Consider the following 19,696-nt stretch of genomic DNA (forward strand, 5'->3'; position numbering starts at 1 on the left):
AGAATGTTCAACTTTCCACTGATGTGCTGAACACAGGCTGTTGGATCACTGGAAACCACTCAGAAACAAACAAACAGAAAAAGCAAGATCCAGCCCTAAACAGTTTAGACTACTCAGGACACAATGGAGTCTTCCAGAAAATGGGGAAACAGAAACCTCGGATTTTGAGCAGCAAGCGGGAGGAGCTGGTTCATGCAGGAGACTTAGAGACCTTAGCGCTGTCAGCCAGCATCTGAACACATAACCAGCCTGTCATTCCTACTGCAGCAGGGAACTCTGACCAGGAACTCACCCACATGTCACCCTCCAAATGCACTACAGGATGGTCAGCGCTTTCTTGTTGTTACATGGGATTGTACAAGAGACTTTCAAATGTCAAGGAAGGTGTGCTAACCACACATATTCCCTGGTCTCTTGTCTCATGTTGATGATGTCAGGTGTATGATGTCAGAGGTGCAGCTCTCTGGCTCAATACCCATGATGTCTAGTTTTACCAGTTGAGGAGAAACACACTAGTACAACAACAACATTATCCTGCGTCCCAAAATCTAAACCCTACAGATGTGGCAATCAAGTATTTTCATATAGAAACTGTAGAACCTTACCCCCACTAATTTAATAAGTTCCAGGGTTCAAAGGTAACTCAGTTCCACTTCAGTTCTCTCTAATTTCGGTTTAGCATCATGTTGTGTCATGACAGGAGAGGGATTAGAGTTCATGTCCAGCTCCAGCCTCCCCTGTCCCACATGCCACCAGGAACTCTGGACAGAGATCTAAGGCTGTGCAGATACTAGACTGAACCAGACCAGTCAGCTGTCATGAGCAAACATCAACCCCGGCCAGTAAAAACCCAGTAAAACTAGTGCCCATAAATGTTGTTTAATTGGAAATGTGCAGATCATCAGAGCAGTTCCCTTGCCGGATGCCAGAAGGAGGAAGAGGAAGGAGGGGAAGGAAGAGGGAGAGGAGAGAGGGGGAAGAGGAAGAACAGGGAGGGGAGATAGATGGGGAGGGAGGGGGGTGTCAAGGGGAGGCAGCATTCTTTACTTCCTGGGAGTCAGGGGGAGGAGATAGGGGTTAAGTCTGGAATTCATGGACAGTTCTATACCTCGGCCTGGCCGTCAGACACTGGTCAGCATGTGGTCAGACTGACTGGATAGGTAGCACACCTCTCGCAACACAGAACAATCTTATTTAAACCAGCAACACAAGTGAAAGTGAGTAAAAAAAAGTGGGAAAATAAACATGTGAAAATTTAGTAATCTCTCACTCCCTCCTCCCTCTCTCCTCTCTCCCTCACTCCCTCCTCCCTCTCTCCTCCCTCATTTCCCTCTCCCATCCCTCTCTCCCTCCCTCCTCCCTCTCTCCTCTCTCCTCTCTCCCTCCCTCCTCCCTCCTTTCCCTCTCCCATCCCTCTCTCCCTCCCTCCTCCCTCTCTCCTCTCTCCCTCCCTCCCTCCTCCCTCTCTCCTCCCTCCTCCCTCTCCCATCCCTCTCTCTCTCTCTCCTCTCTCTTGCCTCTCTCCTTCTACTATTCCACTGTTGTCAGTTTGACTGTTTTTACAATCCAAAAGATTGATGATCACCATGACAATGCCATGGTGACAGACATGAGGTATAAATCACAGAGGAGGTCTCTCCCCCTCCTGCATCAACCTCCCCAGCTAACAAGGAGCCCAGTGTTTCTGGGACCTTGCACAGCTCTCCCTCACCCTCCGCCAGACAATTAGTCCATTTCAATTCTACTTTCAACGTTTTCTGCCTTCTTTCTCCCTTTCACACCGTGCTTCTCTTTCCTCTGCTCTGACACTCTTTAAACATTCTTTCTCGTTTTCATCAGAATCAGAATCAGAATTCTGATTCTGACTCCCTTTTCTCTCTCACTCTTTCTCTCCCCCCTCTCTCTCTCCCCTCTCTCTTTCTCCCCCCCCCTCTCTCTCTCTCTCCCCCCCCCTCTCTCTCCTCCCCCTCTCTCTCTGACTTGAAAGCATGGGTACAGTTTCTTTTTCTGGAGGTAATTGTGTGTTACTGACTCTTTTTCAGTAAAGTACCTCTGATTGTTGTGGAATGTCTTGCTCCCTCCCTATCCCCTCTCTCTCTCTCTCTCTCTCTCTCTCTCTCTCTCTCTCTCTCTCTCTCTCTCTCTCTCTCTCTCTCTCTCTCTCTCTCTCTCTCTCTGTGTCTCTCTCTCCCCCCTCTCCCTCTCTCTTTCTCTTACTTCTCTGTTGTGAATGTGGGGGAGGGGTTATTAGGGTTAAGGTTAGGGTTAGGTGGGGGAGATATGATGGTGAGGTTAGGGTTAGGTGGGGGAGAGGTGATTGTGAAGGTGGGGGAGGGGTGATTAGGGTTAAGGTTAGGGTTAGGTGGGGGAGGGGTGATTAAATAAAAGTGTTCTCTGAGTGCTCCTCGGTATCTGCCCCATCACAACAGGAGTCCTCTCTGTCCTGCCTGGGCATGACTGTGTAATTACAGCTTCTGACTTAATCACTCTACTTCTCCAACCTCCTCCCTCTCTCTCTCTCTCTCCTTCTCCCTCTCTCTCCCTCTGTCACTGTCTCTCCTTCTCCCTCTCCCTCTGTCACTGTCTCTCTCTCCTTCTCCTTCTCCCTCCCTCCCTCTCTCTCTCTCCCTCTCTCTCTCTCTCTCTCTCTGTTGCTGTCTCTCTCTCATTCTCCTTCTCCCTCCCTCTCTCTCCTTCTCCCTCTCCCTCTGTCACTGTCTCTCTCTCCTTCTCCTTCTCCCTCTCTCTCCCTCTCTGTCGCTGTCTGTCTCTCCTTCACCCTCTCCCTCTGTCAATGTCTCTCTCTCTCCTTCTCCTTCTCCCTCTCTCTCTCTCTTCCTCTCTGTCTCTCTCTCCTTCTCCTTCTCCCTCTCTCTCCCTTTCTCTCTCTCTCTGTCGCTGTCTCTCTCTCCTTTTCCTTCTCCCTCTCTCTCCCTCTCTGTCGCTGTCTCTCTCTCCTTCTCCTTCTCCCTCTCTCTCTCTCTGTCGCTGTCTCTCTCTCCTTCTCCCTCTCTCTCCCTCTCTGTTGCTGTCTCTCTCTCCTTCTCTAATGGATTGTTGTTCTTCTCAGAGACAGGGGGGGGGGGGGTGGACAGAGAGAGTTAGTGTAGTTCTGACATGCAGCAGAACAAACAGTCAGGGTGGTGCAGGGCTGGCCTCCAGGCTGTGAGAGCATAGAGTCAGGGTTCACTGACAGGTTAGCCACCATTGCTACAAGGCCTTTCTGTCTCACAGTGTTGTTTGTCTGAAGTCATGGATGACTTTCTTGGCATTATAGAACTGCACTGCAAACTGATGTCTTCATCCTGCCCCTGTGCAGGGTACTAAAACATCATGATTTGGTTTATGTCTCCATGGCCCTCTCACTCTGTCAGACTGAATCTGGACGAGGAAAATATGAATTGGATGAAGCTGATCCTTGGCCCATTTCTCTGCAGTGAAGGCATTCCCTCCCAGACTTTGTGAGGGACTAGGCCTTGCTTGAAGAGAGAGGGGGCAGAGGGAGGGTGGAGGCCCCTGAAAAGGTGCTTTGTGCTGAGCTTCTAAGACCAGAGACTGGGCCTGTCAAAGGTTGTGGTTCTAGGCCAGTGGCCAGGCACTTAGACCCCTAGCCTGGCACCAACCTAGACACCATCTGGGCTGAGAGGCTGAGCTGTTCCACACCAGGCTGGGCTGAGAGGCTGAGCTGTTCCACACCAGGCTGGGCTGAGAGGCTGAGCTGTTCCACACCAGACTGGGCTGAGAGGCTGAGCTGTTCCACACCAGTCTGGGCTGAGAGGCTGAGCTGTTCCACACCAGACTGAGAGGCTGAGCTGTTCCACACCAGGCTGAGAGGCTGAGAGGCTGAGCAGAGCTAGAATGGGATGGCCACACTGCAAGAGGCTGGGAACCCCCCCCCCCCAGAACCGCTCTAGAACACAGAACCTTTCCCCTGCAGCAGGAAAGCTGATCTGAACCGGACCTGGGTCAGAACTCTTTAAGTTGACACGGCACTCATCGGACCCACTACTACCTCAGGACACAAGCTCTTGAGTCTTAGAGATCATTAAACAAGAGAAAAAGCTGGAACAATCAAGATCATCACAAGTGATTTATGATGTTTATGCAGAGCCAGACTGGCTTCAACACAGTAACCCTCACCTGGTGGAGGAAGCTGTCTCCCTCTCATACTGCTCTCGCTCACACAGGCACACTGCCCCTTAAGAGCATGGCAGGCGTACACAACAAGTACACAACAAGTACACAAGTAGTTTCAGCCACGCCAATACATAGGAGAGGAAAGCTTCTCTCTTCCAACTGGAATGGAAGAGAGAAGCTAACCCTAACCCAACTGGAATGGAAGAGGGGGAGATCATTTATGGTGCATTTAGCATGAGAGGAAAAAATGTAAAACACATTGAGTTGTTTTGGGGGGGGCCCCCCGGGCCCCCCTCTCTGTGACCGTTAAAAACTCTCCTTCTGGAGACATTCCAAGCCAAGCACATTATGGGACCAAATCTTTTCATATGAACCTCTGTCACGCAAAGAAACATCAGTAAGCCTCATCCTCTCCTCTTCTGGATCAGACCAGAAACGTTATCCTGCAGCACCAAGAGACTCCATTAGACTGGATACCCCAGGCCTCTCTGCCTGCATGAGAGAGGGGGGGAGAGAGACAGTCAGAGTATAAAATAAAGAGAGAAAGCTAGTTATTTTGTTAAGATGGAACCGTACAGTTTCAGAGTCCAGTTATTGAAAAACTCTATCATTGATGTGCAGGCAAACGTGAAGGAAGACAGCCCTCTACTAGCTCATCAATATATTAATAACAGCTCTAAGTATGGGCCCTCTTAAGGTCTGTGTGTGTGTGTGTGTGTGTGTGTGTGTGTGTGTGTGTGTGAGTGTGTGTGCGACGACTTCACATGCTGTTTACTGTAGTGTTAAGTATGTGCTTGTCCAGCGTCTGTGCTTTAATCCTACTTCAGTCCCACTGCGTCCCAGAGAGTGTGTGGAGACAGGGGTGATGGCAGACAGGCAGAATCAGTCAAACGCCACGCTCAGCCTCTCAGACTGGTGGAGCACTCACAGGAGAGGGGGAGAGAGAGAGGAGAGGGGGGAGAGAGGGGGAGAGAGAGAGGAGAGGGGGGAGAGAGGGGGAGAGAGAGAGGAGAGGGGGGAGAGAGGGGGAGAGAGAGAGGAGAGGGGGGAGAGAGGGGGAGAGAGCGAGGAGAGGGGGAGAGAGAGAGGAGAGGGGGGAGAGAGGGGGAGAGAGAGAGGAGAGGGGGGAGAGAGGGGGAGAGAGAGAGGAGAGGGGGAGAGAGAGAGGAGAGGGGGAGCGAGAGAGGAGAGGGGGGAGAGAGAGGAGAGGGGGGAGAGAGCGAGGAGAGGGGGAGAGAGAGAGGAGAGGGAACGAGAGAGGAGAGGGGGGAGAGAGGGGGAGAGAGCGAGGAGAGGGGGAGAGAGAGAGGAGAGGGGGAGCGAGAGAGGAGAGGGGGGAGAGAGGGGGAGAGAGCGAGGAGAGGGGAGAGAAAGAGAGAGAGGAAAGGGGGAGAGAAAGAGAGAGAGAGAGGAAAGGGGAAAGAAAGAGCGAGAGAGGAAAGGGGAAAGAAAGAGAGAGAGAGGAGGGGGGGGAGAGAGAGAGGAGAGGGGGGAGAGAGCGAGGAGAGGGGGAAAGAGAGAGGAGAGGGAGCGAGAGAGGAGAGGGGGGAGAGAGGGGGAGAGAGCGAGGAGAGGGGGAGAAAGAGAGAGAGGAAAGGGGGAGAGAAAGAGAGAGAGAGGAAAGAGGAAACTTGAGGTAGGGTTAGGGTTAGGATACTTGAGGTAGGTTTGTTTACATTTCACCCCTTCTTTTCTGCCTCCGTTGTTATTACATGACACCTTGTAAACAGGCTTTATGGTCCCGGGGCTCAGCACTGTGGACGGGGGGCTCAGCACTGTGGACGGGGGGCTCAGCACTGTGGACGGGGGGCTCAGCACTGTGGACGGGGGGCTCAGCACTGTGGACGGGGGGCTCAGCACTGTGGACGGGGGGTTTGCAGGAGGTTTCCCGGAGCCCTGCTCAGTATGAGTGACAAGAAAGTATCTCCAGAGAGCCATACCAGCGCAACTGTAAAAGTCTTTAATCCAAACTCTCCCACTCTCTCTCGCTCCCACTCTCTCTCTCTTCTGCTCGGTCTATATGTGCCTACAGGTTTGAACAAGCACTAAAGCTAAATATCTAAAACTCATAAAAACTTAAAGTTATTGGCTGTGACAGTATGAGCAACTTTGAGACTGTATTATATACTGTAGAGTATAAAACTACTAACCAGGGCTTCAACAGCAGTAAGATAATAAAGGAGATAAATAGACTCTCTCTCTCCCTCTCCTCCTCCCTCCCTCTCTTTCCTTCTCCCTTCCTCCCTCTCTTTCCCTCCCTCCCTCTCTCTCTCTCTCTCTCTCTCTCTCTCTCTCTCTCTCCTCCTCCCTCCCTCTCTCTCTCCCTCCCTCCCTCCCTCTCTCTCTTACAGTAATCTGCAGGAGAGGACTCTTCAGACATAGCTGTCTTTTCAACATGGACGTCGGCTCAAAAGCAAACAAGCCTCTACTCTGGATTCCTCTACTCTGGATTCCGTTCTGATTGCCAATATCCACATTCACATGCAAACCAGAACTCAAGTAAACACAAGAGAACACACACTCTGGTTGTCATGGTTCCTGGCCGGTGCCCTAGGCAGTGAGAGAGCAAGAAAACTGTCTAACAAAGACCCAAACCTCAGACTCCGCCTTTAGCCCAGTGTCTCAGCTCCAACACCCAAACCACAAAACAAGGGATTTTTCAAACCCTTTTACAGTTTTTCTCGATTGGTTACACACATTTTCTGAATGCATACCTCATACTCTCAGAACTCTACACACAAATCAAAAAAACACACACACAATGGGCAAAACCCCTCACTTCTCCTGCAAAATTAAACTTTACATTCAAAACAATGTTATTTAATCTCAAAATGGTATTTTGTTTTCAAATGACCAACACAAACCATCATATGAATAGACATTTATAAGAACCATTTGAACACTGATGTGCTCAATGTAAAACACTATGAGGAATGGAAAACACTTATTCTTCATTCCTCATAGTTAGTTAGGCGTTGTGAGTTGTTCAGTGTTACATTTACTACAGACAGTACATACATAAGTGTGTTGTAAAATATTTGAGAATATTGTTTTTATACTCAGAACACAGAAATACACGGTAACAAATATATTTTACGTATTTTTTCCCAGAAAAACAATGTACACAGTGTACATCCCAACCAACACAAAGTTGCACATACAGTGGTCTACATACAAAACAACAGAATAATTTACTGTATAGTGTATACAGTTACATTATTATTATTTTTCTTTGTATTTGCCGTAATGTTATGGCGTTATTTTCTAGGACCATGTTCATGATTTCAGTTTCCTGTTCAGGAGACAGAAGACGTTCCCGACCACCTTGTGTTGGTAATCTTTCAGTTCTGCCAAACAAATAGTAAAATACTGTAAATACTGTTTAGGAATACAAAGTAGGAATACATTTTCCAAATACTTGAAACATACTTTATTTTTACAGTCCTACAGAACAGTCCACAGGCAATACTGTACTACTGTACTCATTGAGTACTGTATTGATATGCAGTAGGCCTACTGCAATTTTGTAGTGAGAGTAGATTTCTTACCTATTCTCATTTCGGAAAGTCCGGATGATGGATGCTACAGTGTACCTGCTCAAATTTGTCTGTACTCTTTGCCCAGCCTCCCTCATTGTTAGACCATGGTTGACTACATGGTCAACCAAAGCGGCTCGGATCTCCTCAGAGATTATGGTCCTTGGCCTTCCTCATCCTCGTCCTCCCCGTCCTCCTCCTCTTACTCTCACTCCTCTGTCTCTGTTTCCAATGTTGGCATCCATTGCTCAAAAACAGAAGAGGTCACCTGTTGCCCTTTTATGCTAAAGCTCTGATTGCTAATTGTAAAACTGTGTGACAGGTGTTTGTCCAAGCGATGAGTCAGTGTGCGTATTTGAATGGCGTGTGGTGTGAAAAAAAAAGATTTTCTTCATGAAAATTGTGCCAAATGCAGAGAATTGTGTGTAGTGTTTTGAAAAAAGTGTGTTTTAGAACTGCAATTTGAGTGTAAAGCAGGAATTGTGCTTGTAGTTTAGCAGAATTGGTTCATGGGGTTGGTGCATGAGTTACATGTTGTGGTCATTGTGTCTCAAGTACCAGTATTTGTGTGTAAACAATTGAGAAAAACTGTAAACACACAACCAGTACACATACATACATATATACATACACACACCCCCACACATACACATATACCATAAATGTATTTCCAGTACCGACACAGGAACACAGCAGGCCTTTGTGCAGTCAGAGATGGACACATTTATCCCAAATTGAATCTTCATAATGACCTACATAAATCATGGTAAAGGTAAATATGAGTTTGTAGGGAAGATGAATCATGTCTGATAAATTAAATCTACCTAATTGGGCAAGCGGACGGAGGATGAGCAATGAGCCAAAGCAATTCCCAAGATCTAATTTCCAACAGGCTCTCATGTGACATTGCTCTGTGGTGAAATGCAGGGGATATTCACACACTGATCCAGAGACAGAGTTCCTCCCTGAACTTCAGCATGATTGATGCTCTGACACGTGTTCTACTTTACCTGTGCTTATGTGAGAGAATGTTTCTGCTTTGTGATAGTGTGTGTTTGTGTGTGTGTGCACTGAGAGGATGTTTGGTCTTCCTCCAGCTTCAGGGCAGGAAAAGTTGTGAAATATGTGTTAGCAATAAAAACACCAGCATGTTGTATTTAAATAGCATGGACAAACAATAACACACACACACACACACACACACGCACACACCCACTTACACACACAGACATCTATTCATGCACAGCTGAAGTATGCTATATGCTTATACAATATGTGATCATTGCACTCTAGCAGTAGGATAAGGGGATAACGAGACAGAGAGAGTCTGTACCATTCTTGGCTACATGTGCTACAGGCCTGTTAAATTATTTCCATGGAAGAATGCAGAAAGTATAAAAAGCAAAAAAGCATCAAATGTACAGATTGTCCAATAACACACTGGGCCCTTAACTATGCTGTAATTGACTGCCTTGTTCATTAAAACCAGAAGCCATTTTACCCTTAATTAGGCTTATGGGTTCAGTGAGGTTAAATCCATGTCTGAGAGAAGAATTCCAAAGTTTTAGGGATTAGTATTGCCCTGGTTGGGCTGGCTAGAATTTTCCAAGGCTGGGCTAGCCAGTATTGCCATGGTTGGGCTGGCTAGAATTTTCCAAGGCTGGGCTAGCCAGTATTGCCATGGTTGGGCTGGCTAGAATTTTCCAAGGCTGGGCTAGCCAGTATTGCCCTGGTTGGGCTGGCTAGAATTTTTCAAGGCTGGGCTAGCCAGTATTGCCATGGTTGGGCTAGCTAGTATGGGCTTGCTAGAATGGGATGGTTACAATGAGATAGCTAGTATGGGCTAGCTATTATGGGCTAACTAGTATGGGCTAGCTAGGATGGGCTAGCTAGTAGGGGCTAGCTATAATGGGCTAACTAGTATGGGCTAGCTAGGACGGGCTAGCTAGGATGGGCTAGCTAGGATGGGCTAGCTAGTAGGGGCTAGCTATAATGGGCTAACTAGTATGGGCTAGCTAGGACGGGCTAGCTAGGATGGGCTAGCTAGGATGGGCTAGCTAGGATGGGCTAGCTGGTACTACCACTCCAGCCTACCCCATGCAGGAACACCAAAGGTGTGTGTGTGTGTGATGTAGTAGATGTAGCGTGATCTCTATGAATACAGAAGTGTGTGTGTGTTTTTGTCCCCAAGGTGACCATGGCGTGTCTTACACAGTGGACACACTGTCTGTCCTGTAATAACCCTGTTGGAGGGGTCCCCAGCCAGCTGGGTACAGACAGTTCGGTGCCATGTGCTCCAGGAAGCGGTAATGGTCTGTGCAGACTCTGATGGCATTCCCAACACGCGAATGAGATAGTGGTGTGGTTAGGGCAGGCAATCCCTGGGCTCCCCACACAAGGTCCACCAGGATCACACTGGAGACATACATCACAAACCCAGGGCCGGCCCTGCTGGAGACACACACCACACACTGACCATTGTGTGTGTGTGTGTGTTTGTGTGTGTGCATGTGTGTGCAGTGATGGTTGGGAAGTTAATGAGGTAAAGGACAAGTAGTGCATGTCAGAAGTACAGTAGGAGATCATGGATCAGAAGTATGTCGTAGAACAGTATTTTAGTGAGTCAAGAACTGTCTGCATTCACCTTCCACATCACTAAGTGGACTTCCCCAACAGGCACAGGGGGGACCACTAACCCCCCCTGTGGTGATATGTATTCATTTAGAAATGCTTTTAGCCAAAGTGTTGTTCAATCTGCAGTCAAATGATCTACCACAGAGCTATGCTCACACCTCTCATCACCCTCTACCCTCTATCTCTCTGTCTCTCAACCCTCCATCTCTCTCTCTTAACCCTCCGTCTCTCTGTCAACCTTCCATCTCTCTCTCTCAACCCTCCATCTCTCTCTCTCAACCTTCCATCTCTCTCTCAACCCTCTATCTCTCTCTCAACCTTCCATCTCTCTCTCTCTCAACCTTCCATCTCTCTCTCAACCCTCTATCTCTCTCTCAACCTTCCATCTCTCTCTCAACCCTCTATCTCTCTCTCAACCTTCCATCTCTCTCTCTCTCAACCTTCCATCTCTCTCTCAACCCTCTATCTCTCTCTCAACCTTCCATCTCTCTCTCAACCCTCTATCTCTCTCTCAACCTTCCATCTCTCTCTCTCTCAACCTTCCATCTCTCTCTCAACCCTCTATCTCTCTCTCAACCTTCCATCTCTCTCTCTCTCAACCCTCTATCTCTCTCTCAATCTTCCATCTCTCTCTCTCTCAACCTTCCATCTCTCTCTCAACCCTCCATCTCTCTCTCTCAACCTTCCATCTCTCTCTCAACCCTCCATCTCTCTCTCTCAACCCTCCATCTCTCTCTCAACCCTCCATCTCTCTCTTTCAACCCCAAACACGTGTTCACTTGTGACATCAGAAGACAAATGACAAACAGCAGTGTGTGTTGAGGCGTGTTGATGAGGGCTGAGGGGAGAGATGAGCAGCCACAGCAGCTCACCAACACCAGACTTAGACCCTTGGTCAGCATTGCATTGTTTAATTTCACATGTGGTTGCTCAGAAAAGAAATATTTATGTTTACTCCGCTAATGGAATTTGGATTTGTTTAATGGATAAATGTTTACATCTAGAATGAAGAGTAATAAATCAACACTTATGACAATCTTTGGAGATGTAGCCATCGATGTGTTTCAGCTGGAGGTTTCGTAAACAATGTACGCAGCAGAAATTAGATGTCTAAGAAGTTACTCAAGGCAATTACTATTATTTATTCGGTTTTATTTATGACCAGGTGATGTCATTATGTGTGTTTTGGTTTCTTCCACTCATCCATTGTCACTTTCATCTCTCGATCATTCTCATCTCCAGATCCAAAGGACCACAAGGGAACAGGCACTAACCCAGCCTCACTTCTCCAAGGCTGACCCTGTCTTCTAGACCTGCTAGATGAGCTTGTGTTATTACTATTCTAGTATTGTCCACCTGAATCTCCCTAACCATAACTCTAACCCTAGCTCTAACCCTGAGACTGAAGTGGGCTCCATGTTGGGGAGATGGAGGAGGTGGATGAAGTGGACCTTAGGGGCCTTGGGGAGATGGAGGAGGTGGATGATGTAAGGGATGAGGAGTGGTGCTCTCCTTGCTGTAACTTCTCCCTCATCCAGTCTGACCTCATAGAAGGAGATGGAACACCTGGTCAGAGGGCTGTTAACATGTGAAATGTCTCTTTACTTTGGCACAATACCAACCCCATATAACAGGAACACTACCGTCAGCGGAAATGGCTTTTGGCTTCCTGAAATTGTCAGCGCTGAAGACAATTCTGTCTAGGAGACACTATAGAGACTTGAGATTGTGAATTGTTTTCTATCCAAATGAGCTTCATCAGTTGGAATTGTGAGTTGCATGGAGATGTCATCAGCTCAGTCAAAAAGTGATTAAATCATGGAGAGCTTGTATTGAGTCCTGGTTTTATGAAGAGCTTGTATTGAGTGCTGGTTCTATGGAGAGCTTGTATTGAGTGCTGGTTCTATGGAGAGCTTGTATTGAGTGCTGGTTCTATGGAGAGCTTGTATTGAGTGCTGGTTCTATGGAGAGCTTGTATTGGGTGCTGGTTCTATGGAGAGCTTGTATTGAGTGCTGGTTCTATGGAGTGCGTGTATGGCAGAGAAACAGCAACCTTCTGCCCAAGGCATCACACTCACACAGAGACATATTTTATAGTCAGAGACAGCAAGCTTATACTGACTATGCCAATGTATGTGTGTGTGGAAGTGTGTGAGTGAGTGTGTGTGTCATGGTGAATGAGTCAAGCTTACCCTTCAGAAGAGTCACCTCCACTGGCTCACTGATGTTTAGTATTTATATATTTACGTTACTAATTCCATTTTTGTGTTTTCATTTCGACGTGAATTTTCCTGCCCAAGCATTACCTCACACTGTGAGATCACACACAAGCACACACTTCTTTAATTTTATATCAGCCACTTAAATTCTAACACCTGCACAGTGCCACCCATAGACTGCTGTGTGAAATTACTAACCATCCCCCCCTCCTCCTTCCCCCATCCCCCTTCTCCACCCACCATACCGTTGAATTTATTTTCCTTTTCAGAAAAGATAATTATGTATTCAGAATTGGAAGTCAAGCTCTGTTTCTGTTGTGTTTGGAGTGTGTCACCTTTGGCGAGCCGAGGAGTGTGTTGGCGTGTTCTCTAGGTTGACGTGGGGACAGGGGTGTGTGTATGGCTGAAAACCATTTGTGAAATGTGTTCCACATCCTCATCTCCAGGTGAACACATCCTCATCTCCAGGTGGACACATCCTCATCTCCGGGTGGACACATCCTCATCTCCAGGTGTAGACACATCCTCATCTCCAGGTGTAGACATCCTCATCTCCAGGTGTAGACACATCCTCATATCCAGGTGGACACATCCTCATCTCCAGGTGGACACATCCTCATCTCCAGGTGTAGACACATCCTCATCTCGAGGTGTAGACACATCCTCATCTCCAGGTGGACACATCCTCATCTCCAGATGTAGACACATCCTCATATCCAGGTGTAAACACATCCTCATCTCCAGGTGTAGACACATCCTCATCTCCAGGTGGACACATCCTCATCTCCAGGTGTAGACACATCCTCATATCCAGGTGTAAACACATCCTCATCTCCAGGTGGACACATCCTCATCTCCAGGTGTAGACACATCCTCATCTCCAGGTGTAGACACATCCTCATCTCCAGGTGTAGACACGTCCTCATCTCCAGGTGGACAGATCCTCATCTCCAAGTGTAGACACATCCTCATCTCCAGGTGTAGACACATCCTCATCTCCAGGTGTAGACACATCCTCATCTCCAGGTGTAGACATCCTCATCTCCAGGTGGACACATCCTCATCTCCAGGTGAACACATCCTCATCTCCAGGTGGACACATCCTCATCTCCAGGTGAACACATCCTCATCTCCAGGTGGACACATCCTCATCTCCAGGTGAACACATCCTCATCTCCAGGTGGACACATCCTCATCTCCAGGTGAACACATCCTCATCTCCAGGTGGACACGTCCTCATCTCCAGGTGTAGACATCCTCATCTCCAGGTGAACACATCCTCATCTCCAGGTGGACACATCCTCATCTCCAGGTGAACACATCCTCATCTCCAGGTGGACACATCCTCATCTCCAGGTGTAGACACGTCCTCATCTCCAGGTGGACAGATCCTCATCTCCAGGTGTAGACACATCCTCATCTCCAGACACAACTGTGACATATGAGCGCTAACACTGGCCAGGTTGGGGTCAGAGGGAAAGGACAGCAAGGGTCAGATTGCTGGAGAGGAATGTGATCTGCTCCATCAAGAAACGGGATGGATCAACAATGGCCGTCAACTCTCGGCCATTTGGGTTGAGAGAGTATCCATACAGGGCTGGTTCAGTATCCATACAGGGCTGGTTCAGTATCCATACAGCTCTGGTTCAGTATCCATACAGGGCTGGTTCAGTATCCATACAGCTCTGGTTCAGTATCCATACAGGGCTGGTTCAGTATCCATACAGGGCTGGTTCAGTATCCATACAGCTCTGGTTCAGTATCCATACAGGGCTGGTTCAGTATCCATACAGCTCTGGTTCAGTATCCATACAGGGCTGGTTCAGTATCCATACAGGGCTGGTTCAGTATCCATACAGTCACCCACTGAATCAGCCCTGTATCTGTATTTGTTTAGTCATAATCCAATTCAGGGAGTCTTTCTGCATCCCAGAGAGCTGCTGTTTCAGATTGGCTCTGGGTGAAAGTCCCTCATTGGATAACCAGCCTGGAATCCTGGGGGGGCTTTGTGGAGGTAGGCTGGGAGGGGAGGGGGGCGCTGGCCATGAACGTTTTATTGATTCCACAAAAACACATGAATCCTATAGCTCATGCTGGAGGCGGGCTTATTTAGCTCATGATGGAGGCGGGGCTTATTTAGCTCATGCTGGAGGTGGGGCTTATTTAGCTCATGCTGGAGGCGGGGCTTATTTAGCTCATGCTGGAGGCGGGGCTTATTTCTGTCAGGAACAGAACAACAACGTTTCTCATGATCATAATAATAAAGGCATGGATGACCAGATGAATACAGCGCTACTGTTGATGTGATGTGTTGCTGTAAGGTCATTTGGTTTATTTATTTTCTGAAGGGGGTCAGATGGCTGAGCGGTTAGGGAGTCGGGCTATTAATCAGAAGGTTGTTGGTTCGATTCCCGGCTGTGCAAAAAGACGTTGTGTCCTTGGGCAAGGCACTTCACCCTACTTGCCTTGGGGGGAATGTCCCTGTACTTACTATAAGTCGCTCTGGATAAGAGCATCTGCTAAATGATTAAATGTATATGTATTTAGATCCTGTAACACTCATCTCTGCATCTCGTCATGTTCGGTTGAGCTGTGTTTTATTCACTGAAATTTTTCATCCTCCCATGAATCGATCAGATCCCTACTGGAGACACATGTTTACAGCTCCAACTTCCCTTCAAATCACATGCTATAGTTACTTTATGAGTGACATGGAGAAACAGTGAGTTATGATTCAATCATGATTCATGTAGAGATTCCACCCTGGGAGACAGAGTCAAGCTGTGTGTGAATCCAGTCAGGGAGAAAAGAGAGTGAGAAAAAGCCAGGAGTCAGTGTGAGTCTGGCTAACCCTGGTAATAGATGGAATAATGTGTTCAAAGTCCAGCTTCAGAGAACGGTCTCCTACTCTTCAACATACTCATAGGGTTGTTCTGCCCTGTGATTGGTTACTGCAGGGCAGCGGCCAATCATCTTCCAGATCTGAGCACCTATATTCCAGCTGTTTGGGGTTGGGGTTAGACTTAACGCATGGATGTCTTTACATTCAGCACATGCTGCACAGTACCAACTGTGAGGACAGGTGGAGGGGCCGCTGGAGGTAGAGTCTGGGTGAGGCTGGAGGTAGAGTCTGGGTGAGGCTGGAGGTAGAGTCTGGGTGAGGCTGGAGGTAGAGTCTGGGTGAGGCTGGAGGTAGAGTCTGGGTGAGGCTGGAGGTAGAATCTGGGTGAGGCTGGAGGTAGAGTCTGGGTGAGGCTGGAGGTAGAGTCTGGGTGAGGCTGGAGGTAGAGTCTGGGTGAGGCTGGAGGTAGAGTCTGGGTGAGGCTGGAGGTAGAGTCTGGGTGAGGCTGGAGGTAGAGTCTGGGTGAGGCTGGAGGTAGAGTCTGGGTGAGGCTGGAGGTAGAGTCTGGGTGAGGCTGGAGGTAGAGTCTGGGTGAGGCTGGAGGTAGAATCTGGGTGAGGCTGGAGGTAGAGTCTGGGTGAGGCTGGAGGTAGAGTCTGGGTGAGGCTGGAGGTAGAGTCTGGGTGAGGCTGGAGGTAGAGTCTGGGTGAGGCTGGAGGTAGAGTCTGGGTGAGGCTGGAGGTAGAGTCTGGGTGAGGCTGGAGGTAGAGTCTGGGTGAGGCTGGAGGTAGAGTCTGGGTGAGGCTGGAGGTAGAGTCTGGGTGAGGCTGGAGGTAGAGTCTGGGTGAGGCTGGAGGTAGAGTCTGGGTGAGGCTGGAGGTAGAGTCTGGGTGAGGCTGGAGGTAGAATCTGGGTGAGGCTGGAGGTAGAGTCCGGGTGAGGCTGGAGGTAGAGTCTGGGTGAGGCTGGAGGTAGAGTCCGGGTGAGGCTGGAGGTAGAGTCTGGGTGAGGCTGGAGGTAGAGTCTGGGTGAGGCTGGAGGTAGAGTCTGGGTGAGGCTGGAGGTAGAGTCTGGGTGAGGCTGGAGGTAGAGTCTGGGTGAGGCTGGAGGTAGAGTCTGGGTGAGGCTGGAGGTAGAATCTGGGTGAGGCTGGAGGTAGAGTCCGGGTGAGGCTGGAGGTAGAGTCTGGGTGAGGCTGGGCACATCAAGTAGAGGTAGAGTCTGGGTGAGGCTGGGCACATCAAGTAGAGGTAGAGTCTGGGTGAGGCTGGGCACATCAAGTAGAGGTAGAGTCTGGGTGAGGCTGGGCACATCAAGTAGAGGTAGAGTCTGGGTGAGGCTGGGCACATCAAGTATTGCACAAAAAAAGGGTTTCAAGTATTTTTTTTAAAAGTACAACCGGTCCAATCTTCTCAATATTTATTAATAGCAGTTCAGAACATGAACGGTTCTTCAAAAGATGAGTCTACTTTTCCACTCACCTCCCTGAACTTGGCTTTGAGTTCAGAATTGCACTAAAGGTCTATGAGCTCCATTTGAAGCACAGGAGAAGCATCTTGCACATCGAAGGAGAAGGTCAGCAAAAATTTGAAAAGTGTCTCTGTTTATGGTGATCGACGATGTTCTCATTGTCATCTGCATCACACCTAAAGTATTTCCATACGTGACTCTTCCACTTCTCTTGTCAACAACTTTTAGTGGAGCCCCTGCAGCATTAGCTGCTTGTCCAGTGTTAACAATTTAACGACTTTGACGATTTTTTTTTTGTCAATTACTGTTAAGAGAGCCACTGGCGACTTCTGTTGAGATTTTTTGGACAACACTGTGCTTGTCAGTGTCCGACTCTGCACTCTGTACTACCGTAACTTCAGAAATTCTGGTATCGTACCTCTTTTTTTTTTGAGTACTGACTTGGTACCAGAGTACTGGTTTTTGTGACAACACTACTATCAAGGTGTCTGCTCTAGAGATGGGGTTACTCAAGCACATAGCATACATTGCTTTTGACTTAAATTGTTGAGTGTGTTTGGAAGGGATTGCTAGAGAAGGTTACCCATGTGATTGCTACAGTAATTCAGGTAGGCTTGTTCCTTTTACAGCTTGTCTCTGTGCATGACCTCACCGCTCTCCTGGCTGAGCAGGATGAAACAGAACCCTGCGACCGCAGGTCCGGAACAGCCTTTTAATGAAAAGTGCAACAACAGACAATGTAGCAACAACGCTCACTTTTTTCCACTTTAAAATTGGGAGGGTTAGGGTTAGGGTTACACCCTACTCTGAGCTGAACTAGGGATATGGATAGGGATAGAGGCTGGAATTGGGACTGGGGCCAGTGTGATGTGGTGTAGTGAGGTCCGCAAGACCACACGGAGCCAACATCTTGCCACACCTAAAGAGTGATTCAATCACATCAGACAAACCTAATCAGCCCTTGTGACACCCTCAGTATGCTGATTACCCACCCAAACGCCGATGCAAAGGAACCATAGAATTGGGGGGGGACCTCCCCAATCTACCTAATCAGCCCTCCTGCTAGCTTGCAAGCTTCAAAGGGCCTGATTCAGACAACACGTCTCCAGCAACCATTTGCTATCCGTTTCGGCGGCGATTTGAACAAAGAACATACCTTGATCAGAACTTTTGAGGAAAGTTCTTGAGACTTCACCTTTACCACAAGAGTACAAGGTGGAGAATTATGAGAGGGATATTTGTGTCATGTTTGTTACTTTGTTTTAATGTTGTGTTCACTGAAATCTTGATTCTAGTAACAACTCCTTCTTCCTGAAAGATAACCACGTCATTCTTGGTATCTACACAAAGCTATCATAATAAAACAATCATTCAACTATATTTTGTAACTGTACCAAGATGTCCAGAACAATATTTGAACAATCAAATGAACCAGCCAGAGATCAGATCACACCTTTGGTAGGTGTGAAGGAAGGAGGGGGGAGTTGAGAACCCAGCAAAGCCCCAATCAACGACTGACCCAGACAGGCCCTCCCTCGAACTCTGAACTGTATAAAACTCTAAGATGACCATCAATCTCTGACTCCAGCGAAACCGACCATGGCATGAACGCCATCAGGATTGGTGTTCCAAGGACGTCGCCAAGCTTCTCCTGAGATTCAACTTTATAGTGATCGCGACACTATCTGGACGTTTCAACAGAAGAACCAAAAACGCAATCCTGATTGTGACTTCACTGAGATCTACACAAAGCTATCTACACAAAGCTATCATAATAAAACAATCATTCAACTATATTTTGTAACTGTACCAAGATGTCCAGAACAATATTTGAACAATCGAATGAAGTGCAGCCGCGCTTTGACTTCAGATTCTTCAAATGGACCTTTGGCGCAAACCGCCCTCAACCTCATTGATCAACCCCTGATCAAACGTAACTATGGCTAACGCTCTTTCCTCCTCGACATGGCATTGGCGTGAGCTCTGTTTATGATTTGTAAGGATGTAATCATTGACTGTACAATTTCTGTCTTTCTTTAAGTTAGACCATTTCATTCTGTTCATTGAAACCAATCTCTCATATCAAACCCATAATTTAACTTGTTCATAAGATCTGTTTACCTTACTTGAATAAATTCATTGTAAAGATATTTTGACGTGCGTGTTCACTGATGTTACGATTGGCTCTACACTTGGAACAAATTCATTCCTAAAGATGAGACTGATTATTACATATTAAACATAGGATTCCCTAATGTCCTAAACCAATATTAGGGTGGTGCCCCGAGACTTTAAGATAAATTAAGTATTTCTATCTTTAAACGAGCAAACTCTCTCTCTTCTCCCCCTCTCTCTCTCTCCTCTCTCTCCTCTCTCTAAGGATGTGTTGAGTCCTGCAGGATGACTTCATGCCACCTCTGTGTTTTCCCATTATGCCCTTGAGGAGCCTGCAGGCCCCTACTCCTCCACTCCACCCCTTCCTCCCCTCCTCCTCCACTCCACTCCACCCCTTCCTCCTCCTCCTCCTCCTCCCCTCTCCTACTCCCCTCCTCCTTCTCCCCTCTTCTACTCCCCTCCTCCTTCTCCCCTCTCCTACTCTCCTCCTCCCCTCTCCTCCCCCTCTCCTCCCCTCTTGGCTGGCAGGTCCGGATCAGCTCAGTGACACCGAGCTCCCAGGAACACACTCGCTCCAGGGAAGAATTCAGCTTCATAAATAAAATGCTTGGAAGCACTTCAGTCAAGATGCTAGTCTTTTTTTAGCGTTGCCCCAACTTGGTTATTGTTCCCCCTGGATGTGAATGTGTTTAATCTCCTCTGTTTTACAACAAGCTGGGACATCTCAGGTCCAGGCTGGCAGC

The sequence above is a fragment of the Osmerus eperlanus genome, chromosome 6 (assembly GCF_963692335.1).
Source record: "Osmerus eperlanus chromosome 6, fOsmEpe2.1, whole genome shotgun sequence".
Classification (NCBI taxonomy): domain Eukaryota; kingdom Metazoa; phylum Chordata; class Actinopteri; order Osmeriformes; family Osmeridae; genus Osmerus; species Osmerus eperlanus.